This window comes from Salmo salar, chromosome 07 (genome assembly GCF_965601325.2).
Source record: "Salmo salar chromosome 07, fSalSal1, whole genome shotgun sequence".
Classification (NCBI taxonomy): domain Eukaryota; kingdom Metazoa; phylum Chordata; class Actinopteri; order Salmoniformes; family Salmonidae; genus Salmo; species Salmo salar.
In genome coordinates this window covers 69,234,958-69,259,992 of record NC_138297.1, presented here as the reverse complement: position 1 = coordinate 69,259,992, position 25,035 = coordinate 69,234,958, and the positions used below count along the sequence as shown (strand labels likewise).

General features: G+C 46.6%; 1 long non-coding RNA gene across 1 annotated transcript in view; it reads left to right on the top strand.

Moving 5' to 3' along the window:
• LOC145880071 (uncharacterized) overlaps window positions 1-12,266 on the top strand; it is a 581,300-nt gene extending 569,034 nt beyond the window's left edge. The window contains exon 3 of the long non-coding RNA XR_014392960.1: window positions 12,162-12,266. This is a non-coding gene — a long non-coding RNA (uncharacterized LOC145880071). The remainder of the gene's footprint in view (window positions 1-12,161) is intronic.
• Window positions 12,267-25,035: the final 12,769 nt, after the last annotated feature.

The window sequence follows — 25,035 nt, the reverse complement described above, 5'->3', positions numbered from 1 at the left end:
GACTCCCCAGACACACAGACAGACCTTCTAACTGAAGGACAGAGACGACACAACACACACAGGAACACACAGTGACTCCCCAGACACACAGACAGACCTTCTAACTGAAGGACAGAGACGACACAACACACACAGGAACACACAGTGACTGTAAAAATACTATATTGTATCGGGCACCTAACTATTGTGATAATATCATATCATGAGGTCCCTGGCAATCCCCACCCCTAACACACACACACACACACACACACACACACACACACACACACACACACACACACACACACACACACACACACACACACACACACACACACACACACACACACACACACACACACACACACATCTTCACAGGGTAGTGAAATACAAATCCATAGATCTAGGAGAGGTCTTTTATAGAGCGGTAGCTGGGTCTTATTGATCTGATGGACAGGAGGTTGGAGAGAGAGAAGGAAGGGAGGGAGGGAAGGAAGAGAGAGAGAGAGAGACGGGGGAGAGGAACAGAGAGAGAAAAAGAGGGAGAGGGAGGGGAGAGATAAATAAATATAGAGGGGGAGGGAAAGGGAGAGAGATAAAGAGAGAGAGATGGGAGTACATGTTGATCCAGATAGCAGCAGCACCACTGTGAGTCTCACTCAGCCCAATGAGCAGAATACCGAGTGTTCTAGAGTCTCACTCAGCACAATGAGCAGAATACCGAGTGTTCTAGAGTCTCACTCAGCCCAATGAGCAGAATACCGAGTGTTCTAGAGTCTCACTCAGCACAATGAGCAGAATACCGAGTGTTCTAGAGTCTCACTCAGCACAATGAGCAGAATACCGAGTGTTCTAGAGTCTCACTCAGCACAATGAGCAGAATACCGAGTGTTCTAGAGTCTCACTCAGCACAATGAGCAGAATACCGAGTGTTCTAGAGTCTCACTCAGCACAATGAGCAGAATACCGAGTGTTCTAGAGTCTCACTCAGCACAATGAGCAGAATACCGAGTGTTCTAGAGTCTCACTCAGCACAATGAGCAGAATACCGAGTGTTCTAGAGTCTCACTCAGCACAATGAGCAGAATACCGAGTGTTCTAGAGTCTCACTCAGCACAATGAGCAGAATACCGAGTGTTCTAGAGTCTCACTCAGCACAATGAGCAGAATACAGAGTGTTCTAGAGTCTCACTCAGCACAATGAGCAGAATACAGTGTTCTAGAGTCTCACTCAGCACAATGAGCAGAATACCGAGTGTTCTAAGTCTCACTCAGCACAATGAGCAGAATACCGAGTGTCTAGAGTCTCACTCAGCACAATGAGCAGAATACCGAGTGTTCTAGAGTCTCACTCAGCACAATGAGCAGAATACCGAGTGTTCTAGAGTCTCACTCAGCACAATGAGCAGAATACCGAGTGTTCTAGAGTCTCACTCAGCACAATGAGCAGAATACCGAGAGTCCTATGAATGATCATTCTGTCTTTTCCTCATTTAACACTTCCTTTTTCTGGCACTTAAAGCTCATCATGAACGCAGCGAGAGAGGAGAGAATATAAATGTGTGGATTCATATAGACAGTGTGTGTGCATGGTGTATAATGTTTATGCATGATTGTGGTAATGAGTTACATTGGTTGCATTAGTTTGCTTGTTTGTGTGTGTGTGTGTGTGTGTGTGTGTGTGTGTGTGTGTGTGTGTGTGTGTGTGTGTGTGTGTGTGTGTGTGTGTGTGTGTGTGTGTGTGTGTGCAGATTGGCAATGTGGTGTGTGTGTGTGCAGATTGGCAATGTGGTGTGTGTGTGTGTGTATGTGTGTGTGTGTGTGTGTGCAGATTGGCAATGTGGTGTTGTGTGTGTGTGTGTGTATGTGTGTGTGTGTGTGCAGATTGGCAATGTGGTGTGTGTGTGTGTGTGTGTGTGTTATGTGTGTGTGTGTGTGCAGATTGGCAATGTGGTGTGTGTGTGTATGTGTGTGTGTGTGTGCAGATTGGCAATGTGGTGTGTGTGTGTGTGTGTGTGTGTGTGTGTGTGTGTGTGTGTGTGTGTGTGTGTGTGTGTGTGTGTGTGTGTGTGTGTGTGTGTGTGTGTGTGTGTGTGTAGCCTATGTGTTAGTGTGGCTGACTGGGTATGGCTGGGGTCCATAAGCAGTGACTGCTGTTCAGTGATGATAGCCCTCCCTCTGTCTTCACATGACATCCCAGTAATCCCTGACCCCCCTCCATGCATTCCACAAAGCCTAATGTACTGGAGCAATGGAGGATGCTGAGAGAAGCACTCATCTGGAGCCCTAAAACAGGAGGTCATTGTGGGGAGGACAAAGGTATTCTCTTCCTGGTCCTGTCAGGCACTACTGCTGTTGTCTTCCTGTCAGAGACTACTACTGTTGTTGTCTTCCTGGTCCTGTCAGAGACTACTACTGTTGTCTTTCTGTCAGAGACTACTACTGCTGTTGTCTTCCTGTCAGAGACTACTACTGTTGTTGTCTTCCTGGTCCTGTCAGAGACTGCTACTGTTGTTGTCTTCCTGTCAGAGACTACTACTGTTGTTGTCTTCCTGGTCCTGTCAGGCACTACTGCTGTTGTCTTCCTGTCAGAGACTGACTACTGTTGTTGTCTTCCTGGTCCTGTCAGACACTACTGTTGTTGCTTCTGTCAGAGACTACTCTGTTGTCTTCCTGTCAGAGACTACTACTGTTGTTGTCTTCCTGGTCCTGTCAGGCACTACTGTTGTTGGCTTCCTGTCAGAGACTACTACTGTTGTTGTCTTCCTGGTCCTGTCAGACTGCTACTGCTGTTGTCTTCCTGTCAGAGACTACTACTGTTGTTGTCTTCCTGGTCCTGTCAGAGACTACTACTGTTGTTGTCTTCCTGTCAGAGACTACTACTGTTGTCTTCCTGTCAGAGACTACTACTGTTGGCTTCCTGTCAGAGACTACTACTGTTGTCTTCCTGGTCCTGTCAGAGACTGCTACTGTTGTTGTCTTCCTGGTCCTGTCAGACACTACTGCGTTGTTGTCTTCCTGTCAGAGACTACTACTGTTGTTGTCTTCCTGGTCAGCAGACTACTACTGTTGTTGTCTTCCTGGTCCTGTCAGAGACTGCTACTGTTGTTGTCTTCCTGGTCCTGTCAGACACTACTGCTGTTGTCTTCCTGTCAGAGACTACTACTGTTGTTGTCTTCCTGGTCCTGTCAGACACTACTGCTGTTGTCTTCCTGTCAGAGACTGCTACTGTTGTTGTCTTCCTGGTCCTGTCAGGCACTACTGCTGTTGGCTTCCTGTCAGAGACTACTACTGTTGTTGTCTTCCTGGTCCTGTCAGACACTACTGCTGTTGTCTTCCTGTCAGAGACTACTACTGTTGTCTTCCTGTCAGAGACTACTACTGTTGGCTTCCTGTCAGAGACTACTACTGTTGTCTTCCTGTCAGAGACTACTACTGTTGGCTTCCTGTCAGAGACTACTACTGTTGTCTTCCTGGTCCTGTCAGAGACTGCTACTGTTGTTGTCTTCCTGGTCCTGTCAGAGACTACCGTTGTTGTCTTCCTGTCAGACACTACTGTTGTTGTCTTCCTGGTCCTGTCAGAGACTGCTACTGTTGTTGTCTTCCTGGTCCTGTCAGAGACTGCTACTGTTGTTGTCTTCCTGGTCCTGTCAGAGACTACTACTGTTGGCTTCCTGTCAGAGACTACTACTGTTGGCTTCCTGTCAGAGACTACTACTGTTGGCTTCCTGTCAGAGACTACTACTGTTGTCTTCCTGTCAGAGACTACTACTGTTGGCGTCCTGTCAGAGACTACTGCTGTTGTCTTCCTGTCAGAGACTACTACTGTTGGCTTCCTGTCAGAGACTACTACTGTTGGCTTCCTGTCAGAGACTACTACTGTTGGCTTCCTGTCAGAGACTACTACTGTTGTCTTCCTGGTCCTCTCAGAGACTACTGGTTCTGTTCATGCAGCTGTCTGATGGTTATTTCAGCAGTGTAGCAGATAACTGTCTATTGTCTCTGTACTAGGAGAGGGAGGGGGTTCCTCTGTGTACTGATCAACACACTGGGGTTCCTCTGTGTACTGACCAACACACTGGGGTTCCTCTGTGTACTGATCAACACACTGGGGTTCCTCTGTGTACTGACCAACACACTGGGGTTCCTCTGTGTACTGACCAACACACTGGGGTTCCTCTGTGTACTGATCAACACACTGGGGTTCCTCTGTGTACTGATCAACACACTGGGGTTCCTCTGTGTACTGATCAACACACTGGGGTTCCTCTGTGTACTGATCAACACACTGGGGTTCCTCTGTGTACTGATCAACACACTGGGGTTCCTCTGTGTACTGATCAACACACTGGGGTTCCTCTGTGTACTGATCAACACACTGGGGTTCCTCTGTGTACTGATCAACACACTGGGGTTCCTCTGTGTACTGATCAACACACTGGGGTTCCTCTGTGTACTGACCAACACACTGGGGTTCCTCTGTGTACTGATCAACACACTGGGGTTCCTCTGTGTACTGATCAACACACTGGGGTTCCTCTGTGTACTGATCAACACACTGGGGTTCCTCTGTGTACTGACCAACACACTGGGGTTCCTCTGTGTACTGATCAACACACTGGGGTTCCTCTGTGTACTGATCAACACACTGGGGTTCCTCTGTGTACTGACCAACACACTGGGGTTCCTCTGTGTACTGATCAACACACTGGGGTTCCTCTGTGTACTGACCAACACACTGGGGTTCCTCTGTGTACTGATCAACACACTGGGGTTCCTCTGTGTACTGATCAACACACTGGGGTTCCTCTGTGTACTGACCAACACACTGGGGTTCCTCTGTGTACTGATCAACACACTGAGATGAAGGGATGCCTGTGGTTTGATTGAGTGTTGTCTTTCACCTCAATGTTAACATGTCAATGTTGTTATGTCAACGTTGACAGGTTGGGTCGTCCAAGAGCCACTCCATTACCGAGCCGACAAGGTGAAAAGTCTGCACCTATCTGGTGACAGTAAAACATATACAGTATACAGTTAATTCAGAAAGTATTCAGACCCTTTCCATCGTGTCTCCATTGATCCTTGAGATGTTTCTACAACTTGATTGGAGTCCACCTGTGGTAAATTCAATTGATTGGACATGATTTGGAAAGGCACACGCCTGTCTATACAAGGTCCCACAGTTGACAGTGCATGTCAGAGCAAAAACCAAGCCATGAGGTCGAAGGAATTGTCTGTAGAGCTCCGAGACAGGATTGTGTTATAGGACAGATCTGGGGAAGGGTACCAAAACATTTCTGCAGCATTGAAGGTCCCAAAGAACACAGTGGCTTCCATTATTCTCAAATGGAAAAAGTGTGGAACCACCAATACTCTTCCTAGAGCTGGCCGCCCGGCCAAATTGAGCAATCAGGGGAGAAGGGCCTTGGTCAGGGAGGTGACCAAGAACATGATGGTCGCTCTGATAGAGCTCCAGAGTTCCTCTGTGGAGATGGGAGAAGCTTCCAGAAGGACAACCATCTCTGCAGCACTCCACCAATCTGGCCTTTAAGGTAGAGTGGCCAGACGGAAGCCACTCCTCAATAAAAGGCACATGACAGCCCGCTTGGAGTTTGACAAAAGGCACCTAAAGGACTCTCAGACCATAAGAAACAAGATTCTCTGGTCTGATGAAACCAAGATTGAACTCTTTGGCCTGAATGCCAAGCGTCATGTCTGGAGGAAACCTGGCACCATCCTTACGGTGAAGCATGGTGGTGGCAGCATCATGCTGTGGGGATGTTTTTCGGTGGCAGGGACTGGGAGACTAGACAGGATTGAGGGAAAGATGAACGGAGCCAAGTACAGAGAGATCCTTGATGAAAACCTGCTCCAGAGAGCTCAGGACCTCAGACTGGGGTAAAAATAAATAACAAACGGAAATATCAAAGGCTGTAACGTAACAAAATGTGGGAAAAAGGAAGGGGTCTGAATACTTCCCGAATGCACTATGTATACAGTTGAAGTCGGAAGTTTACATACACTTAGGTTGGAGTCTTCAACCACTCCACAAATTTCTTGTTAACAAACTATAGTTTTGGCAAGTCGGTTAGGGCATCTACTTTGTGCTTGACACAAGTCATTTTTCCAACAATTGTTTACAGACAGATTATTTTACTTATAATTCACTGTATCACAATTCCAGTGGGTCAGAAGTTTACATACAGTAAGTTGACTGTGCCTTTAAACAGCTTGGAAAATTCCAGAAAATTATGTCATGGCTTTAGAAGCCTCTGATAGGCTAGTTGACATCATTTGAGTCAATTGGAGGTGTACCTGTGGATGTATTTCAAGGCCTACCTTCAAACTCAGTGCCTCTTTGCTTGACATCATGGGAAAATCAAAAGAAATCAGCCAAGACCTCAGAAACAAAATTGTAGACCTCCACAAGTCTGGTTCATCCTTGGGAGAAATTTCTCAACGCCTGAAGGTACCATGATCATCTGTATAAACAATAGTACACAAGTATAAACACCACGGGACCACGCAGCCTTCATACCGCTCAGGAAGGAGACGCATTCTGTCTCCTAGAGATGAACGTACTTTGGTGCGAAAAGTGCAAATCAATCCCAGAACAACAGCAAAGGACCTTGTGAAGATGCTGGAGGAATCAGGTACAAAAGTATCTATATCGACAGTAAAACGAGTCCTATATTGACATAACCTGAAAGGCCGCTCAGCAAGGAAGAAGCCACTGCTCCAAAACCGCCATTAAAAAGCCAGACTATGGTGTGCAACTGCACATGGGAACAAAGATTGTATTATTTGGGGAAATGTCCTCTGGTCTGATGGAACAAAAATAGAACTGTTTGGCCATAATGAACATCGTTATGTTTGGAGGAAAAAGGGGACGCTTGCAAGCCGAAGAACACCATCCCAACCGTGAAGCACGGGGGTGGCAGGATCATGTTGTGGGGGTGCTTTGCTGCAGGAGGGACTGGTGCACTTCGCAAAATAGATGGCATCATGAGGCAGTAAAAGGATGTGGATATATTGAAACAACATCTCAAGACATCAGTCAGGAAGTTAAAGCTTGGTCGCAAATGGGTCTTCCCACTGGACAATGACCCCAAGCATACTTCCAAAGTTGTGGCAAAATGGCTTAAGGACAACAAAATAAAGGTATTGGAGTGGCCATCACAAAGCCCTGACCTGTATCCCATAGAAACTTTGTGGGCAGACCTGAAAAAGTGTGTGCAAGCAAGGAGGCCTAAAAAACCTGACTCAGTTACACCATTTCTGTCAGGAGGAATGGGCCAAAATTCACCCAACTTATTGTGGGAAGCTTGTGGAAGGCTACCCAAAATGTTTGACCCAAGTTCAACAATTTAAAGGCAATGCTACCAGATACTAAGTGAGTGTATGTAAACTTCTGACCCACTGGGAATGTGATGAAAGAAATAAAAGCTGAAATAAATAATTCTCTGAGTTTAAATGTATTTGGCTAAGGTTTATGTAAACTTCCGACTTCAACTGTATATATTTACACACACACCAGACTGTTTATTAGCTACACCATCCAGTTCATGAAAATGGTTTTCTCCTTCAGACAGTGAGTCATGTGGCCATGGCTTGCTATATAAAGCAGGCAGACAGGCATCGAAACATTGAAACGGACGGCCTCCTGGAATTTTCACGCACGACAGTGTCTAGGGTTTACAGAGAATGGTGCGACAAACAAAACACGTTCAGTCAGCAGCAGTCCTGCGGGCGGAAACAGCTCGTTGATGAGAGAGGTTGAAGGAGAATGGAAAGAATGGTGCAAACTAACAGGCGGGCCACAAAATAACAGAGCAGTACAACAGTGGTGTGCAGAACGACATCTCGGAACGCACAACTTGCCGAATCCGTGACAAGGATGGGCTATTGCAGCAGATGACCACCCTGTGTTCCTATCAGCTAAAAACAAGGAGAAGCAGCTCCAGTGGGCAGGCCATCACCAACACTGGGTTCCTATCTGCTAAAAACAAGGAGAAGATGCTCCAGTGGGCAGGCCATCACCAACACTGGGTTCCTATCAGCTAAAAACAAGAAGAAGATGCTCCAGTGGGCAGACCATCACCAACACTGGGTTCCTATCAGCTAAAAACAAGAAGAAGTGGCTCCAGTGGGCAGGCCATCACCAACACTGGGTTCCTATCAGCTAAAAACAAGAAGAAGATGCTCCAGTGGGCAGGCCATCACCAACACTGGGTTCCTATCAGCTAAAAACAAGAAGAAGATGCTCCAGTGGGCAGGCCATCACCAACACTGGGTTCCTATCAGCTAAAAACAAGAAGAAGATGCTCCAGTGGGCAGACCATCACCAACACTGGGTTCCTATCAGCTAAAAACAAGAAGAAGTGGCTCCAGTGGGCAGGCCATCACCAACACTGGGTTCCTATCAGCTAAAAACAAGGAGAAGATGCTCCAGTGGGCAGGCCATCACCAACACTGGGTTCCTATCAGCTAAAAACAAGGGGAAGCAGCTCCAGTGGGCAGGCCATCACCAACACTGGGTTCCTATCAGCTAAAAACAAGAAGAAGATGCTCCAGTGGGCAGACCATCACCAACACTGGGTTCCTATCAGCTAAAAACAAGAAGAAGATGCTCCAGTGGGCAGGCCATCACCAACACTGGGTTCCTATCAGCTAAAAACAAGAAGAAGATGCTCCAGTGGGCAGGCCATCACCAACACTGGGTTCCTATCAGCTAAAAACAAGAAGAAGAGGCTCCAGTGGGCAGGCCATCACCAACACTGGGTTCCTATCAGCTAAAAACAAGAAGAAGATGCTCCAGTGGGCAGGCCATCACCAACACTGGGTTCCTATCAGCTAAAAACAAGGAGAAGATGCTCCAGTGGGCAGGCCATCACCAACACTGGGTTCCTATCAGCTAAAAACAAGGAGAAGATGCTCCAGTGGGCAGGCCATCACCAACACTGGGTTCCTACCAGCTAAAAACAAGAAGAAGATGCTCCAGTGGGCAGGCCATCACCAACACTGGGTTCCTATCAGCTAAAAACAAGAAGAAGATGCTCCAGTGGGCAGGCCATCACCAACACTGGGTTCCTATCAGCTAAAAACAAGAAGAAGATGCTCCAGTGGGCAGGCCATCACCAACACTGGGTTCCTATCAGCTAAAAACAAGAAGAAGATGCTCCAGTGGGCAGGCCATCACCAACACTGGGTTCCTATCAGCTAAAAACAAGGAGAAGTGGCTCCAGTGGGCAGGCCATCACCAACACTGGGTTCCTATCAGCTAAAAACAAGAAGAAGTGGCTCCAGTGGGCAGGCCATCACCAACACTGTGTTCCTATCAGCTAAAAACAAGAAGAAGATGCTCCAGTGGGCAGGCCATCACCAACACTGGGTTCCTATCAGCTAAAAACAAGGAGAAGCAGCTCCAGTGGGCAGGCCATCACCAACACTGGGTTCCTATCAGCTAAAAACAAGAAGAAGATGCTCCAGTGGGCAGGCCATCACCAACACTGGGTTCCTATCAGCTAAAAACAAGAAGAAGATGCTCCAGTGGGCAGGCCATCACCAACACTGGGTTCCTATCAGCTAAAAACAAGAAGAAGATGCTCCAGTGGGCAGGCCATCACCAACACTGGGTTCCTATCAGCTAAAAACAAGGAGAAGCAGCTCCAGTGGACAGGCCATCACCAACACTGGGTTCCTATCAGCTAAAAACAAGAAGAAGATGCTCCAGTGGGCAGGCCATCACCAACACTGGGTTCCTATCAGCTAAAAACAAGAAGAAGATGCTCCAGTGGGCAGGCCATCACCAACACTGGACAATTAAGGTGTAGAAACACATATCCTGGACCGACGAATCCCGGTTCCTGTTAAGTCATGGTGATGGTAGAGTCAGGATTTGGTGTAAGCAGCATGAGTCCATGGACCCATCCTGCCTGGTCTCAACGGTACAGGCTGATGGTAGAGTCAGGATTTGGTGTAAGCAGCATTAGTCCATGGTCCCATCCTGCCTGGTGTCAACGGTAGAGGCTGATGGTAGAGTCAGGATTTGGCGTAAGCAGCATGAGTCCATGGCCCCATCCTGCCTGGTGTCAACGGTACAGGCTGATGGTAGAGTCAGGATTTGGTGTAAGCAGCATTAGTCCATGGTCCCATCCTGCCTGGTGTCAACGGTAGAGGCTGATGGTAGAGTCAGGATTTGGCGTAAGCAGCATGAGTCCATGGTACCATCCTGCCTGGTGTCAACAGTACAGGCTGATGGTAGAGTCAGGATTTGGCGTAAGCAGCATGAGTCCATGGTCCCATCCTGCCTGGTGTCAACGGTACAGGCTGATGGTAGAGTCAGGATTTGGTGTAAGCAGCATGAGTCCATGGTCCCATCCTGCCTGGTGTCAACGGTACAGGCTGGTGGCGGCGGTATCTACAGCAACTGCACGATGCCATCGCGTCAGCATAGACCAACGTCCCTGTAAAACGTTTCCCGACTTGTAGAATCTATGCCCCAAAGAATTCAGGCTGTTCTGGTACTAGATGGGTTAATAAACTGTCCGGTGAATATATACAGTATATATATTTAAACAAATTTTAGTCATTTTCTTTTCAGTTGGATGTGTGTCTGAAGATACTCTGTGTTTGTGAGTCTCCATAGCTGACACTTGGATTCACTTCCTTGTTGTTATCCCCTCGATATCTTGTTTGAGTCCTTTCAGGGGATGTTGTGTGGTTGTGAGTGCTATCTGTCTCCTTGGTCATGGTGAGAGGGTTGTTGACTGTGTGGTTGTAGTGTTATCTGTCTCCTTGGTCCTGGTGAGAGGGTTGTTGACTGTGTGGTTGTAGTGCTATCTGGCTCCTTGGTCCTGGTGAGAGGGTTGTTGACTGTGTGGTTGTAGTGTTATCTGGCTCCTTGGTCCTGGTGAGAGGGTTGTTGACTGTGTGGTTGTGAGTGTTATCTGTCTCCTTGGTCCTGGTGAGAGGGTTGTTGACTGTGTGGTTGTAGTGCTATCTGTCTCCTTGGTCCTGGTGAGAGGGTTGTTGACTGTGTGGTTGTAGTGCTATCTGGCTCCTTGGTCCTGGTGAGAGGGTTGTTGACTGTGTGGTTGTAGTGTTATCTGTCTCCTTGGTCCTGGTGAGAGGGTTGTTGACTGTGTGGTTGTAGTGCTATCTGTCTCCTTGGTCCTGGTGAGAGGGTTGTTGACTGTAAGGTTGTGAGTGTTATCTGTCTCCTTGGTCCTGGTGAGAGGGTTGTTGACTGTGTGGTTGTAGTGCTATCTGGCTCCTTGGTCCTGGTGAGAGGGTTGTTGACTGTGTGGCTGTAGTACTATCTGTCTCCTTGGTCCTGGTGAGAGGGTTGTTGACTGTGTGGTTGTAGTGCTATCTGGCTCCTTGGTCCTGGTGAGAGGGTTGTTGACTGTGTGGTTGTAGTGCTATCTGTCTCCTTGGTCCTGGTGAGAGGGTTGTTGACTGTGTGGTTGTAGTGCTATCTGTCTCCTTGGTCCTGGTGAGAGGATTGTTGACTGTGTGGTTGTAGTGTTATCTGTCTTCTTGGTCCTGGTGAGAGGGTTGTTGACTGTGTGGTTGTAGTGCTATCTGTCTCCTTGGTCCTGGTGAGAGGGTTGTTGACTGTGTGGTTGTGAATGCTATCTGTCTCCTTGGTCCTGGTGAGAGGGTTGTTGACTGTGTGGTTGTAGTGTTATCTGTCTCCTTGGTCCTGGTGAGAGGGTTGTTGACTGTGTGGTTGTAGTGTTATCTGGCTCCTTGGTCCTGGTGAGAGGGTTGTTGACTGTGTGGTTGTAGTGCTATCTGTCTCCTTGGTCCTGGTGAGAGGGTTGTTGACTGTGTGGTTGTAGTGCTATCTGTCTCCTTGGTCCTGGTGAGAGGGTTGTTGACTGTGTGGTTGTGAGTGCTATCTGTCTCCTTGGTCCTGGTGAGAGGGTTGTTGACTGTGTGGTTGTAGTGCTATCTGTCTCCTTGGTCCTGGTGAGAGGGTTGTTGACTGTGTGGTTGTAGTGCTATCTGGCTCCTTGGTCCCGGTGAGAGGTTTGTTGACTGTGTGGTGGTAGTGTTATCTGTCTCCTTGGTCCTGGTGAGAGGGTTGTTGACTGTGTGGTTGTGAGTGCTACAGTAGCCATCTTAACTCAGTAGCTGACAGTGTCTTTCCCTTCCTTGTTGTCCTCTAGATGAGGGGCCGTACACAAAGCACTCCAACCCCTCCAGGCCACCGGATGGAGCGCTGGCCATCAGGAGGCAGAGTATCCCAGGTAAGGATACATAACCTCTGACCCCTCACTGAACCTTGACCTTTAATCTCTCACCTATCAACCCTAACCTGATTGACCCCAAACGTGATCGACCCATCTTCCCTTACCTGATTGGACACTAGTCACCTCATAACTACCACCTGCTGCCTAACCCATACCTCCCAATGAGCTAGATTAGCCCCTGCCCTCACCAGTCCTTTCCTAGGACAAGCTAAGCAGTTCAATGCATAATTCAAGATGTTGTGATCCTTACCCGCCTTTACCTGTCCTTTCATCACCTGACCCTCTGTCCCTTCACACCCGGAAATGTCTCTCTTTGCCTCTGAAAGAAACGGTATGTGCTTCAACAGTAGAAAACCTTTGCAAACATGTTCTAAATGTCTTGATCTGAATCTATTGAACACATTTACATGGACTCAGTGAGCTCTATTAGAATGTGTTGTATCTCGTGGACTCAGTGAGCTCTATTAGAATGTGTTGTATCTCATGGACTCAGTGAGCTCTATCAGAATGTGTTGTATCTCGTGGACTCAGTGAGCTCTATTAGAATGTGTTGTATCTCGTGGACTCAGTGAGCTCTATTAGAATGTGTTGTATCTCATGGACTCAGTGAGCTCTATTAGAATGTGTTGTATCTCGTGGACTCAGTGAGCTCTATTAGAATGTGTTGTATCTCATGGACTCAGTGAGCTCTATTAGAATGTGTTGTATCTCGTGGACTCAGTGAGCTCTATTAGAATGTGTTGTATTTCATGGACTCAGTGAGCTCTATTAGAATGTGTTGTATCTCATGGACTCAGTGAGCTCTATCAGAATGTGTTGTATCTCATGGACTCAGTGAGCTCTATCAGAATGTGTTGTATCTCGTGGACTCAGTGAGCTCTATTAGAATGTGTTGTATCTCGTGGACTCAGTGAGCTCTATTAGAATGTGTTGTATCTCGTGGACTCAGTGAGCTCTATTAGAATGTGTTGTATCTCATGGACTCAGTGAGCTCTATTAGAATGTGTTGTATCTCATGGACTCAGTGAGCTCTATCAGAATGTGTTGTATCTCATGGACTCAGTGAGCTCTATTAGAATGTGTTGTATCACATGGACTCAGTGAGCTCTATTAGAATGTGTTGTATCTCGTGGACTCAGTGAGCTCTATTAGAATGTGTTGTATCTCGTGGACTCAGTGAGCTCTATTAGAATGTGTTGTATCTCATGGACTCAGTGAGCTCTATCAGAATGTGTTGTATCTCGTGGACTCAGTGAGCTCTATTAGAATGTGTTGTATCTCATGGACTCAGTGAGCTCTATCAGAATGTGTTGTATCTCGTGGACTCAGTGAGCTCTATTAGAATGTGTTGTATCTCATGGACTCAGTGAGCTCTATTAGAATGTGTTGTATCTCGTGGACTCAGTGAGCTCTATTAGAATGTGTTGTATCTCGTGGACTCAGTGAGCTCTATTAGAATGTGTTGTATCTCGTGGACTCAGTGAGCTCTATCAGAATGTGTTGTATCTCGTGGACTCAGTGAGCTCTATTAGAATGTGTTGTATCTCGTGGACTCAGTGAGCTCTATTAGAATGTGTTGTATCTCTTGGACTCAGTGAGCTCTATCAGAATGTGTTGTATCTCGTGGACTCAGTGAGCTCTATCAGAATGTGTTGTATCTCGTGGACTCAGTGAGCTCTATTAGAATGTGTTGTATCTCGTGGACTCAATGAGCTCTATTAGAATGTGTTGTATCTCATGGACTCAATGAGCTCTATTAGAATGTGTTGTATCTCGTGGACTCAATGAGCTCTATTAGAATGTGTTGTATCTCATGGACTCAGTGAGCTCTATTAGAATGTGTTGTATCTCATGGACTCAGTGAGCTCTATCAGAATGTGTTGTATCTCATGGACCCAGTGAGCTCTATCAGAATGTGTTGTATCTCGTGGACTCAGTGAGCTCTATTAGAATGTGTTGTATCTCATGGACTCAGTGAGCTCTATTAGAATGTGTTGTATCTCGTGGACTCAGTGAGCTCTATTAGAATGTGTTGTATCTCGTGGACTCAGTGAGCTCTATTAGAATGTGTTGTATCTCGTGGACTCAGTGAGCTCTATTAGAATGTGTTGTATCTCATGAACTCAGTGAGCTCTATCAGAATGTGTTGTATCTCGTGGACTCAGTGAGCTCTATTAGAATGTGTTGTATCTCATGAACTCAGTGAGCTCTATCAGAATGTGTTGTATCTCGTGGACTCAGTGAGCTCTATTAGAATGTGTTGTATCTCATGGACTCAGTGAGCTCTATCAGAATGTGTTGTATCTCGTGGACTCAGTGAGCTCTATTAGAATGTGTTGTATCTCATGGACTCAGTGAGCTCTATTAGAATGTGTTGTATCTCGTGGACTCAGTGAGCTCTATCAGAATGTGTTGTATCTCGTGGACTCAGTGAGCTCTATTAGAATGTGTTGTATCTCATGGACTCAGTGAGCTCTATCAGAATGTGTTGTATCTCGTGGACTCAATGAGCTCTATTAGAATGTGTTGTATCTCATGGACTCAATGAGCTCTATTAGAATGTGTTGTATCTCGTGGACTCAATGAGCTCTATTAGAATGTGTTGTATCTCATGGACTCAGTGAGCTCTATTAGAATGTGTTGTATCTCATGGACTCAATGAGCTCTATTAGAATGTGTTGTATCTCATGGACTCAGTGAGCTCTATCAGAATGTGTTGTATCTCGTGGACTCAGTGAGCTCTATCAGAATGTGTTGTATCTCATGGACTCAGTGAGCTCTATTAGAATGTGTTGTATCTCATGGACTCAGTGAGCTCTATCAGAATGTGTTGTATCGCTGGGAGCCAACTCTCTGAGCAACAGATTACTGGGCATGTGTTGCATCTCCTGGCCTTGTCTGAGAGTTATTAACAAGCTGGTCTGTCAACAACAACAACAACAACGCCAGGCTCAGCTCTAGAGCGAGATACAAGAGATCTCCTTCACTGCCGACTCAGAGCCACGCTGCTGTACACACTGTCCTCATTGTCTTCAGACAGAGAGTTTAGTCAGGGACACACTGGGGGATGGATAGAGATGTTTGGATGGCTTTGAAAAAGAGGGAGATGGTGATCATGTTTTTGTAGCCAGTCCCTGTCTGTAATCTTTCATCTGGAGGCACCAAGGGCATCATAACCATCTCCTGAAGTCATCAGCTCTGAGGTCAGTCTGGTCGCTATAGCAACGAGATGTCAGTCTGGTCGCTATAGCAACAAGAGTTCATTCTGATTGCTGTAGCACCAAGAGGTCAGTCTGATCGCTGTAGCAACAAGAGGTCAGTCTGATCGCTGTAGCAACAAGAGGTCAGTCTGATCGCTGTAGCACCAAGAGGTCAGTCTGATCGCTGTAGCACCAAGAGGTCAGTCTGATCGCTGTAGCAACAAGAGGTCAGTCTGATCGCTGTAGCAACAAGAGGTCAGTCTGATCGCTGTAGCTCCAAGAGGTCAGTCTGATCGCTGTAACACGAAGAGGTCAGTCTGATCGCTGTAGCAACAAGAGGTCAGTCTGATCTCTGTAGCAACAAGAGGTCAGTCTGATCGCTGTAGCAACAAAAGTTCAGTCTGATCGCTGTAGCAACAAGAGGTCAGTCTGATCTCTATAGCAACAAGAGGTCAGTCTGATCTCTATAGCAACAAGAGGTCAGTCTGATCGCTGTAGCACCAAGAGGTCAGTCTGATCTCTATAGCAACAAGAGGTCAGTCTGATCGCTATAGCACCAAGAGGTCAGTCTGATCTCTATAGCAACAAGAGTTCAGTCTGATCGCTATAGCCCCAAGAGGTCAGTCTGATCGCTATAGCACCAAGAGTTCAGTCTGATCGCTGTAGCAACAAGAGGTCAGTCTGATCGCTATAGCACCAAGAGTTCAGTCTGATCGCTGTAGCAACAAGAGGTCAGTCTTATCGCTATAGCACCAAGAGTTCAGTCTGATCGCTGTAGCAACAAGAGGTCAGTCTGATCTCTATAGCAACAAGAGGTCAGTCTGATCGCTATAGCACCAAGAGGTCAGTCTGATCGCTGTAGCAACAAGAGGTCAGTCTGATCGCTGTAGCAACAAGAGGTCAGTCTGATCGCTGTAGCAACAAGAGGTCAGTCTGATCGCTATAGCACCAAGAGGTCAGTCTGATCGCTGTAGCAACAAGAGGTCAGTCTGATCGCTGTAGCAACAAGAGGTCAGTCTGATCGCTGTAGCAACAAGAGGTCAGTCTGATCGCTGTAGCACCAAGAGGTCAGTCTGATCGCTATAGCACCAAGAGGTCAGTCTGATCGCTATAGCACCAAGAGGTCAGTCTGATCGCTATAGCACCAAGAGGTCAGTCTGATCGCTGTAGCAACAAGAGGTCAGTCTGATCGCTGTAGCAACAAGAGGTCAGTCTGATCGCTGTAGCAACAAGAGGTCAGTCTGATCGCTGTAGCACCAAGAGGTCAGTCTGATCGCTATAGCACCAAGAGGTCAGTCTGATCGCTATAGCACCAAGAGGTCAGTCTGATCGCTATAGCACCAAGAGGTCAGTCTGATCGCTGTAGCAACAAGAGCTCTCTCTTCCTTCCTCTTTCTTTCCTCTGATGAAGATGAAGGGTTTTGTGCTGCTTGTTCAATTCTCCCATTAAAGGGATATCAGACAAGCTCTGTCATCTGTGATGTTAAAGAAGGGGGAGTGGGGGGGGACTACTCCCACAAGGATAGTCAAAATTCTCCTTCATTAGACAAAGGTTATTTAAAGCTTAGGGGTTAAGTTTAGGGTTAGGGTTAGAATTACGGTTAGGTTTTAGGTTAGAATTAGGGTAAGGGGTTAGTGGTTAGTTTTAGGGTTAAGGTTAGAAGTATGTTTAGGCTAAGGGGTTAGGGCTAGGAGTTACGGGTTAAGGTTGGGATAAGGGCAATGCTTAGGGTTAGGGGTTAGAGAAAATAGGATTTTAGGGTTAGGGTTAGGTTTAGGGTTACAAATAGGGTTAGGGGTTAGAGAAAGTAGGAATTTGAGTAGAAATCAATTGTAAGTCCCCACGAGGATAGAATAACCAAATGTGTGTGTGTGTGTGTGTGTGTGTGTGTGTGTGTGTGTGTGTGTGTGTGTGTGTGTGTGTGTGTGTGTGTGTGTGTGTGTGTGTGTGTGTGTGTGTGTGTGTGTGTGTGTGTGTGTGGTGTGTGAGAGAGTGAGAGAGTGAGAGAGAGAGTGTAGCTATAACAACAGTATTACCATATTATACACTGCTGAATAACCATTGGACTCCCCTGCCCCACCACAGACACCTCTTGTCTACATGCTAGAGAGGGAAGCGCTTTAGTCTGAGAGAGATTGTCATTTTCATCACAGCTAATCCATGGTGATATATTGTAATGTTACTATAGGTTATGTATTGGCATTTAATAATAGATAGTTACAAACGTGACTTTATTTTAGCCAGCGGTCAATCCCTTCAAAACACAACCATTTAAACATGATTCAATACCCTCTGATGGTTCAGGGAACTGATTCAATACCCTCTGATGGTTCAGGGAACTGATTCAATACCCTCTGTTGGTTCAGGGAACTGATTCAATACCCTCTGATGGTTCAGGGAACTGATTCAATACCCTCTGTTGGTTCAGGGAACTGTTTCAATACCCTCTGTTGGTTCAGGGAACTGATTCAATACCCTCTGTTGGTTCAGGGAACTGTTTCAATACCCTCTGATGGTTCAGGGAACTGATTCAATACCCTCTGTTGGTTCAGGGAACTGTTTCAATACCCTCTGTTGGTTCAGGGAACTGATTCAATACCCTCTGTTGGTTCAGGGAACTGATTCAATACCCTCTGTTGGTTCAGGGAACTGTTTCAATACCCTCTGTTGGTTCAGGGAACTGATTCAATACCCTCTGTTGGTTCAGGGAACTGATTCAATACCCTCTGATGGTTCAGGGAACTGTTTCAATACCCTCTGATGGTTCAGGGAACTGATTCAATACCCTCTGTTGGTTCAGGGAACTGATTCAATACCCTCTGTTGGTTCAGGGAACTGATTCAATACCCTCTGTTGGTTCAGGGAACTGATTCAATACCCTCTGTTGGTTCAGGGAACTGTTTCAATACCCTCTGATGGTTCAGGGAACTGATTCAATACCCTCTGTTGGTTCAGGGAACTGATTCAATACCCTCTGTTGGTTCAGGGAACTGATTCAATACCCTCTGTTGGTTCAGGGAACTGATTCAATACCCTCTGTTGGTTCAGGGAACTGATTCAATACCCTCTGATGGTTCAGGGAACTGTTTCAATACCCTCTGTTGGTTCAGGGAACTGTTTCAATACCCTCTGTTGGTTCAGGGAACTGATTCAATACCCTCTGTTGGTTCAGGGAACTGATTCAATACCCTCTGTTGGTTCAGGGAACTGATTCAATACCCTCTGATGGTTCAGGGAACTGATTCAATACCCTCTGTTGGTTCAGGGAACTGATTCAATACCCTCTGATGGTTCAGGGAACTGATTCAATACCCTCTGTTGGTTCAGGGAACTGATTCAATACCCTCTGTTGGTTCAGGGAACTGTTTCAATACCCTCTGTTGGTTCAGGGAACTGATTCAATACCCTCTGATGGTTCAGGGAACTGTTTCAATACCCTCTGATGGTTCAGGGAACTGTTTCAATACCCTCTGTTGGTTCAGGGAACTGATTCAATACCCTCTGTTGGTTCAGGGAACTGATTCAATACCCTCTGTTGGTTCAGGGAACTGATTCAATACCCTCTGATGGTTCAGGGAACTGTTTCAATACCCTCTGTTGTTCAGGGAACTGTATCCTGTTTGGTATTTATTGTTTTCATTTTACCTGTTATATAAATGTTATGTACTCAGGTTAGAGATATGGTGTTTGTGTTCATAGCTAGTTCCTGTTTTATTTGTTTTGATGAAACCAGTGTTATAGGAAATAATAACTCAAAGAGGCTATGAGCATCCGGGAGCTTTTTACGAGACGACAGATAGAAGTTGTCAACGACTACGTGATTTTAAACATACTTCTGGTGCAGTAAATGCAGAGCCAACTGAAACACTCTTTCACCCTTTCTCTCTCTTTCTCCTAACAGGCTTAATGCATTCTGCCAGTGTGTCTTGAATTTCTGAAACACTTGTTGAATCAAATATATTTGTTTGCACAGATGACTTCATCCTCTCTTCGCCCACACACAGTGAGATGAACGGAGAGAGAGAGATCGGGAGAGGTCAAGGGTGATAGGGAAATAAACAACTGAAGAAAGAGAGAAAGATGTGTGTTCTGACTACCTACCGACCTGTCTGTCTGTCTGTCTGTCTGTCTGTCTGTCTGTCTGTCTGTCTGTCTGTCTGTCTGTCTGTCTGTCTGTCTGTCTGTCTGTCTGTCTGTCTGTCTGTCTGTCTGTCTGTCTGTCTGTCTGTCTGTCTGTCTGTCTGTCTGTCTGTCTGTCTGTCTGTCTGTCTGTCTGTCTGTCTGTCAGTCTGTCCCTCTGGTGCTGTGGGAGGTGTGGGAGAGAGTTGAGACTGTTTGTCTTCTGTCCCTCTGGTGGTGTGGGAGGTGTGGGAGAGGTGGAGAAGTTGGAGAGACAGGAGGGTTGCGTGCCCTATCCCCTATATAGTGCACAATTTTTGACCAGGGCCCATGTAGTGCACTGTGGGGACTTTTTAGGATCTGCGTTGCCAGTTCCTCGTCTCTGAGATGGGAGGTAAACACAGTCAGATCCTGGAGAGAGAACAGAGGTGAGAGAACAGAGGAGAGAGAACCGAGGAGAGAGAACAGAGGAGAGAACAGAGGAGAGAGAACAGAGAACAGAGGAGAGAGAACCGAGGAGAGAGAACCGAGGAGAGAGAACAGTTTAGAGAGAACAGAGGAGAGAACAGAGGAGAGAGAACAGAGAACAGAGGAGAGAGAACCGAGGAGAGAGAACCGAGGAGAGAGAACCGAGGAGAGAGAACAGAGGAGAGAGAACAGAGGAGAGAGAACCGAGGAGAGAGAACAGAGGAGAGAGAACAGAGGAGAGAGAACAGAGGAGAGAGAACAGAGAACAGAGGAGAGAGAACAGAGGAGAGAACAGAGGAGAGAGAACAGAGGAGAGAGAACAGAGGAGAGAGAACCGAGGAGAGAGAACAGAGGAGAGAGAACAGAGGAGAGAGAACAGAGGAGAGAGAACAGAGAACAGAGGAGAGAGAACAGAGGAGAGAGAACAGAGGAGAGAGAACAGAGGAGAGAGAACAGAGGAGAGAGAACAGAGGAGAGAGAACCGAGGAGAGAGAACAGAGGAGAGAGAACAGAGGAGAGAGAACAGAGGAGAGAGAACCGAGGAGAGAGAACAGAGGAGAGAGAACAGAGGAGAGAGAACCGAGGAGAGAGAACAGAGGAGAGAGAACAGAGGAGAGAGAACAGAGGAGAGAGAACCGAGGAGAGAGAACCGAGGAGAGAGAACCGAGGAGAGAGAACAGAGGAGAGAGAACAGAGGAGAGAGAACAGAGGAGAGAGAACAGAGGAGAGAGGAGAGAGGAGAGAGAACGGAGGAGAGAACCGAGGAGAGAGAACAGAGGAGAGAGAACCGAGGAGAGAGAACAGAGGAGAGAGAACAGAGGAGAGAGGAGAGAGAACAGAGGAGAGAGAACCGAGGAGAGAGAACAGAGGAGAGAGAACCGAGGAGAGAGAACCGAGGAGAGAGAACCGAGGAGAGAGAACCGAGGAGAGAGAACAGAGGAGAGAGAACCGAGGAGAGAGAACCGAGGAGAGAGAACCGAGGAGAGAGAACAGAGGAGAGAGAACCGAGGAGAGAGAACAGAGGAGAGAGAACAGAGGAGAGAGAACCGAGGAGAGAGAACAGAGGAGAGAGAACAGAGGAGAGAGAACCGAGGAGAGAGAACCGAGGAGAGAGAACCGAGGAGAGAGAACAGAGGAGAGAGAACCGAGGAGAGAGAACCGAGGAGAGAGAACCGAGGAGAGAGCAGCAGAAAGCAAAACATCTCTGTTAGACCCAGAAACCATTCATCCTCTCTGGTACACATGTTTACCTGTAGAAATATCCCCTCATCTCTTAGAGACGAGCACCAATAGCAGGAAGATCCTGCAGTACATCAGGTATGGTGGCTCTACGTTCAGGCAGCCATAGAAGCTGAGATGAGTTGTAAAAGGTCCCTCCTATATCATTAGTCTGTCTCCGAGATCACCGTTTCAGGGGCAGTGGCCTTTCTCTACGGCTGATTGATGCTCAGTGGTCACCTTATATCAACTCTAGCATGTTGTAAACTAGGCTGATTTGGTTCAGTGCAGATTATCAGGCACAGCAGGGAATCTTCAAAAAGGGGAACCGAAGCCCCGGGTCCCCTCTCTTCCTTCCTGTTTGTCCCCATCGCACACACGCACACACACACACACACTCCTTCCCATCCCCACCACAACTCTGCCAGCCAGCTAGCTAGCGCTTCCGATTAGCCGCAACCCGCTAGCACGGAAATGACTTTAGCTCTGCACAGATACCCCGCCTCCCCTCCACTACCCCAGCACCAAACTCCTTTTCTCCATCCTGACGCCCCCTTGGCATTCTCATCAATATGCAAATGTCTAAGTTAACATTTAATTAAAGAGTAGAATGGCTTGGTCTTTTTCAATGATATGCTTAGTGGGCTATAGACACTGACAGGACAGGCTGTCTGGCAGCACCTAGCTTGTACCTGAACTACATCTCAAATGGCATGCTGTCCCCTATATATGTCCCCTATATATGTCCCCTATATATGTCCCCTATATCTGTCCCTTATATATATGTCCCCTATATATGTCCCCTATATGTGACCCCTATATGTGTCCCTTATATATATATGTCCCCTATATATGTCCCTTATATATGTCCCCTATATATGTCCCCTATATATGTCCCTTATATATGTCCCTTATATATGTCCCTTATATATGTCCCTTATATATGTCCCCTATATATGTCCCCTATGTATGTCCCTTATATATGTCCCTTATATATATATATATGTCCCCTATATATGTCCCTTATATATGTCCCTTATATATGTCCCCTATATATGTCCCCTATATATGTCCCCTATATAGTGCACTACTTTTGATAGATCTGAGGCCAGTGGTTTGTAGTGTAGTAACCATGTTGTAGTGTTCAGTGGTTTGTAGTGTAGTAACAACCCTAGATTTGTGTTGGGACTATATCTCCTGGAAGGATGAAATAGTAGGAATAAAATAACATTTTTTAATAAAAAATATGTCCATTATTATTTGAATATGTTGGTAACCAGTTGTATAAAAGTGATAATGCCCTGGAAGACGGTGTTTGGAGGATAGTATATTGGTACAGTTTGCCGGCCCTCGACAAGCCAATATACTGTATCTTCCAAATACCAGCTTATCACTTAACTAAACAATAGACAGAGAGTTAAAGGTAAGGGAATACAAAGGAGGACAGGTTGATATCCTCTGTTCCTTGGTGTCACTACATCATGCTGTTTTAAAGTGTCCTGGACAGTATCCCTGCTGGGTGCTGTTCTCAGAGCCATCTGTCAGGCCTGCTCACTAGGGAAATGACTGAGCAGGAGAAGGCCATTTAGTCTGACGCAGTCCCCTTGTCTCACTGTCCTCAAACCCTACTATCACACAGGACAGGAACGGGCAGACAGGAGAGGATATGACATATGGGGGGGGGGGGGTGAGAGAAGAGAGGGAGAGGAAGGGAGGATAGGACATAGGAAAGGGCAGAGGAGAAGAGAGGAGGAGAGAGGAGGAGAGAGGAGGAGGACGAGAGGAGGAGGAGGAGATAGGAGGAGAGAGAGGAGGACGAGAGGAGGAGGAGGAGGAGGAGAGAGGAGGAGAGAAGGAGAGAGGAGGAGGAGAGAGGAAGACGAAAGAGGAGGAGAGAAGAGGAGGAGAGAAGAGGAGGAGAGAGGAGGAGTAGAGAGGAGGAGGAAAGAGGAGGAGAGAAGAGGAGGAGGAAAGAGGAGGAGAGAGGAGGAGGAGGAGGAGGAGGAAAGAGGAGGAGGAAAGAGGAGGAGGAGGAGTAGAGAGGAGGAGTAGAGAGGAGGAGAGAGGAGGAGAGAGGAGGAGGAGGAAAGAGGAGGAGGAAAGAGGAGGAGAGAACACACTGAGGTTTTCTCGTTAGGGTAAATGTCTGTCCTCTGTCCTCTCTCTCCTCCGTGACCAGGAAACAGATAAGTGGTGGAGTGGTCCAGCAGTGTCAGTTCGTTAGTAGGCAAATGGAAGACGGCCTTTGAATCAGCTGTTGTGTGACTGTGGAGCCTACCACCTGCTCAGAACCATGGATCTGTACATAGATCTGTTCTGTTTAGTAAAGCAGATCTTCTCATGTTTTACTCTGATGAGAGAGAGAGAGAGAGAGAGAGAGAGAGAGAGAGAGAGAGAGAGAGAGAGAGAGAGAGAGAGAGAGAGAGAGAGAGAGAGAGAGAAAGAGAGAGAGAGAGAGACAGAGAGAGAGAGAGGGAGAGAGAGAGAGAGAGAGAGAGAGAGAGAGAGAGAGAGAGAGAGAGGGAGAGAGAGAAGGCTTGTTTCTCTCTCTTGATCGTATCTCTAACCCCTCGCCTCCATTCTAAGAGGCTTATCCACATTCTGAGCATCACAGACAGAAATATAACCCACCAGATCCCAGCCAGGTCTCTGGGGCTTTGGAACAGAGAGACAGTTTGTCTCTTCACAGTGTGATGCTCAATTAATTCACCCTCCAGTGTTCACAGAACCATAGTTGACTGGTTATGTTGATGAAGGACGTCCAGACTGTCTCAGATTGTAGTGGTTAGATATGACTGGTTATGTTGATGAAGAACCTCCAGACTGTCTCAGATTGTAGTGATTAGATATGACTGGTTATGTTGATGAAGGACCTCCAGACTGTCTCAGATTGTAGTGGTTAGATATGACTGGTTATGTTGATGAAGGACGTCCAGACTGTCTCAGATTGTAGTGATTAGATATGACTGGTTATGTTGATGAAGGACCTCCAGACTGTCTCAGATTGTAGTGATTAGATATGACTGGTTATGTTGATGAAGGACGTCCAGACTGTCTCAGATTGTAGTGGTTAGATATGACTGGTTATGTTGATGAAGGACCTCCAGACTGTCTCAGATTGTAGTGATTAGATATGACTGGTTATGTTGATGAAGGACCTCAAGACAGACTGTCTCAGATTGTAGTGGTTAGATATGACTGGTTATGTTGATGAAGGACCTCCAGACTGTCTCAGATTGTAGTGATTAGATATGACTGGTTATGTTGATGAAGGACCTCCAGACTGTCTCAGATTGTAGTGATTAGATATGACTGGTTATGTTGATGAAGGACCTCCAGACTGTCTCAGATTGTAGTGATTAGATATGACTGGTTATGTTGATGAAGGACCTCCAGACTGTCTCAGATTGTAGTGATTAGATATGACTGGTTATGTTGATGAAGGACCTCCAGACTGTCTCAGATTGTAGTGATTAGATATGACTGGTTATGTTGATGAAGGACCTCCAGACTGTCTCAGATTGTAGTGATTAGATATGACTGGTTATGTTGATGAAGGACCTCCAGACTGTCTCAGATTGTAGTGGTTAGATATGACTGGTTATGTTGATGAAGGACGTCCAGACTGTCTCAGATTGTAGTGGTTAGATATGACTGGTTATGTTGATGAAGGACCTCCAGACTGTCTCAGATTGTAGTGGTTAGATATGACTGGTTATGTTGATGAAGGACCTCCAGACTGTCTCAGATTGTAGTGATTAGATATGACTGGTTATGTTGATGA